The sequence below is a fragment of the Cicer arietinum genome, chromosome 4, assembly GCF_000331145.2.
Source record: "Cicer arietinum cultivar CDC Frontier isolate Library 1 chromosome 4, Cicar.CDCFrontier_v2.0, whole genome shotgun sequence".
Lineage (NCBI taxonomy): Eukaryota > Viridiplantae > Streptophyta > Magnoliopsida > Fabales > Fabaceae > Cicer > Cicer arietinum.
Window position 1 is genome coordinate 65022728 of NC_021163.2, and position 4366 is coordinate 65027093.

Below are 4366 nucleotides of genomic sequence, written 5' to 3' on the forward strand. Positions count from 1 at the left end.
AAAAGTGTGTTGAATAGACTCCAACAATTATGATTGTATCTATACGAAATTGGTGAATTGAGTCAAATAGACTTGTTTTTTTTATTTTATTTAAAATACTCCCTTTGTTTTATTTACATTATATTTATAGTACCTATTATTTTTTTAAAATGGTGTCATAAATTTGTAGGAATATTTATTATACTTAGACACGAATTTGAAAATGAGATTTTCGTTATTTTTCAATATTTAATATGTATTAATTTCGTCACTAAACACTTTAAAAAAAATGAAAAGATATGATCTTAGATGTTTTAATAAACTAATTTATACATACCATTGAAGTGAGAAAATGCCTGTTTAGGATTCTTAATTTTTCCAAAATAAAGTGCATAGCATGTGTCGCAATGCCTTTTTAGAAAAATAAAAATGTGCATTATAAATTACTCTCTCTAATTTTAAATATGAGAAAAAATTAGTTAAAAGTAATTAATTAATTAATTAAATATATTTTTGTTTACTAAATTTTCTTTACTGAATAGTAAGATTATAGTACACATGTTTTTTGGTTGATGTTTAATAAGGTTGTAAACAAAAGGTTGTCCCATTTAAGTCATTTCCAATTTATAATCTTTACGGTACGTTACTCCTATCATTTTCAACATATTAATCTACGATAGATTCAAAAAATTTATAAAAAAAAAAAAAAATACCCAAATTAGCAATAGGCCTGACCATTTTCAGCGAACTCGACCCGACAGATCCGAAACAGAAAAATGCATTTACGGACGGGTTGAAATGGTTGGACCGGGTCACGGGTTGATGACATCAGGTTGTGTGGGTTGGACCGGGTCACGGGTTGATGACATCAGGTTGTGTGGGTTGGACCGGTTGGGATCATAAGGAAGAAAAATTTATCCTGTACCCCATTTTTATACTTATACCCTACTAATTTATGAAAATACTAAAAATATTCTCACTTTTTTTTTTTATCATTTCATCATTTCTGGAGTAAGTAAAAAGATTTTCAGTAGCTAAAAATTTTTCAAAAAATTATTTAGAAGAATTCCGGTACACATAATGCTTCCGTACAGAAGATACTTATTGGAAATTTTTTTTAAAAATCGGTACAGCGGAAAACTCAAAAAAAAATTTCCGATAAACAAAAATATGTATTACCGAAAAACTTTCTTCAAACAAACAGTTTTCGAAAAACTTCATAGATAAGTTTTACTGTACACACATTCTTTTTAATATACTATAATTAATAATTGATACACCATAATAATTAATACACCATAATTAATACAATATAAATAAGAATTAATTCGAATACAGTATGAGCTCACCCTCACCTCCTCCTTGTACCTGATCTCCTCGTGTACCTTTTAATCCTCCTTAGGATAGATATACGAGTGTGCTCGATTATAAATGGTCGCCTTCTATTATAAATTGTCGTCTTCTACGTGATGCTATCGGACGAACTCTTTATGGAGCAGCATCCATGGATCACGTATTCTTGCTTCAACTTTGTCATCTCTACCTCTAACCTACCTACTGGAAAACAAATTAGTTAAAATCAAATGAATTAAATAAATATTAATTTAATAAAAAAATTAAAATAACATAATTAATTTAAAAAATATTTTAAAAAAAATCAAACAACTACCGGAAAAAGTCGTGGATGAAGTTTTTTGGTAGCTTCCGAAAATGTCACGTTGAAGTTTGAGAGTGTATTTTTTCCGGAAAACTTAAAATAAGTTTTCCGGTAGTTCAAAAATGCTTTCCAGAAGTGATGTTATGTTAAAAAAAAACAAGAATTTTTTTACACTCACTTGTGTATTCCAAAAATATTAAAATAAAAAAATAGTCATTTTTACTACATATGAGAGTATTTTTGTCTTGTCCTTTATATTTTAGAGTACATAGATAAAAGAGGAGGTACATGGTATAAATATAAATTATTTGAATAAGAGATAATAATTAGTTATGAGAGAGATAGAAACAAAGTTATCAAATGCAGGGAATTGAAAGGTAGACAATCTCAATCCAATGATGTCCCCAAACCCAATACATTACTTATACAGTCTCCCGTTTCTTTTAGCATACTTAAAAGTGGGGGAGAGGAAGAAGAGCATAGAAGAGAGAAAGTGTTAATTTAATTTCTTTACGGTTAAATTTTAACACATTTAAACATCGGTAATTGTTCAATTAAGATCTAACAATTCATATAAAAAGATCGATGTTTTAAAGTATAAAATAAAATTAAAGTTTGTAATCAAGCCATGTGTATCTGGATGTATGAATACGTCGAAAAAATTGATAGGACTTAATTCAATTTCAAAAAAGTGCTTATTACAAAGTGGAAATAGAGAGGAAGAGGAATGTGTCTTAAAGAAAAATATTACCGTAATTTTTTGATATATAGGCCGATTTAACAATTCCCCTATAATATTATATTGGCAGCTTCTTATTTCATATCTCAAATGTTATATAAGTTAATCATTTCAAAATATTTATTTATATTTATATTTATATTTATATTTATATTTATATTTATATTTATATTTATATTTATATTTATATTTATATTTATATTTATATTTATATTTATATTTATATTTATATTTATATTTATATTTATATTTATATTTATATTTATATTTATATTTATATTTATATTTATATTTATATTTATATTTATATTTATATTTATATTTATATTTATATTTATATATATATATATATATATATATATACTTTTTTTTGAAAATAAAAATGGAACAAAAAAGCTATCTTTTATACTATGCGAGCAACACAATGTCAATTAAATAAGTGAAAATTAAATTTGGTATCCCTCAATAAGACTTGTACCCTGGTTTATAATCTGTGTCCTTTAACTTATTAAAATATTCTTAAGTGAATAATAAAAATTAAAAAAATTTGAATAATTGATAATACCCCCACATTCTAAAATTAATGAAAAAGTAATTTTTTTCTTCCGAATTTCCCAAATCAATATTTTGTTTGATTTGATATTTTTAGGAGTTATTTTCAATCATAAATTTCAGTTTTTAAAATTTCGATCGATATATTTATTAACAAACCTTAAACATTAAAAAATTACATACTGAAAATTTCAAAATTTATAAAATTTCTGGTAGAATAAAATTAACTACCAAAAATTTCAAAACATAATTTTTCCAGAAGTAAATAACTACCGAAAATTTTATCAATGAAATTTATGGTACAAAAATAAATACTACAAAACATTTTGATTTTTAAAAAATCCACAATCTTTTGATAATCTACAAAAAATTTACAAATCAAATATTTGAAATTAAAATTTTTAGTAGTGTTAATTTGTGTATCATATTCTTGAAGAAAAAACTTTATTTACCAAAAAAATTGGTGAATGGTATGATTTTGAAATGATTTTTTACAATAAAATGAATAAAAATAAAAAGAGTAAAATTGATTTTTTTTTTTTTTTTTTTTTACATTTTAGATAGTTACAAATCTAATTGGGGAGTACAAAATTGAATTTTCAAAATAAGTATACTTGATCCATTGGATTTTCAAAATAAATATACTCGATCCATTGGAGTTGGATGGTTTTACCTTCTATCCCTCACATTTAACATTTACCTCCACCAAGATAAGAAAATGACCTTTTTGCCTTTGTATAACATTTGTAAAATTTCACCATTTCATCATTTGATATTTTTGGTAAAAATTGAGTGATTTTTTATTTTATTTTATTTTAATTTTATCATAAATTTTTTTTTTAAGTTTTCCGGTACACAATATATACTCAGGAATACTTTTTTCAAGTTTTCCAATGAAGAAGTTACACTTCGGAAAACTTTTTCCATGTTTTCCGATAAACTGTTACTTTTTTTAAAAAAAATTAAAAATATTAGTTTGTACCCTTACTGTACCGAAAAATTTGAAAAAAAAATTCATGTAATATACATTTTTAAGCTTTTGTACCGAAACTTTTTTTAAAGATTTCTGGTACACACTTTTTTACTGGAAATTTTTTCAATAGAAACCTTATGTACCAAATATTTTCTAAAATATTTTTTGGTAACTTCTAAAAACAGTTTATGTACGGGATTTTTTTTTTTTTGATTGATCCGGAAATGTTAAAATGGTAAAATAAAAATAAAAATTGAGTTGGTAAAATATTAAAAAAAATAAAAATATATTTCATATTTTTAAAATTTTGTGGAGATATAGATAAAAATATAGCGGTATAGGGTGAAGCAATCAAGTTAAATTGGGTGGCCCATTTTATGGTACGCATGCCATTAATGAGCCCAACTTCGTTTGGAGTTTGATGCATCTTCTTGTCCATAAAAAGGGAGTTATTTCAAAACGCAGA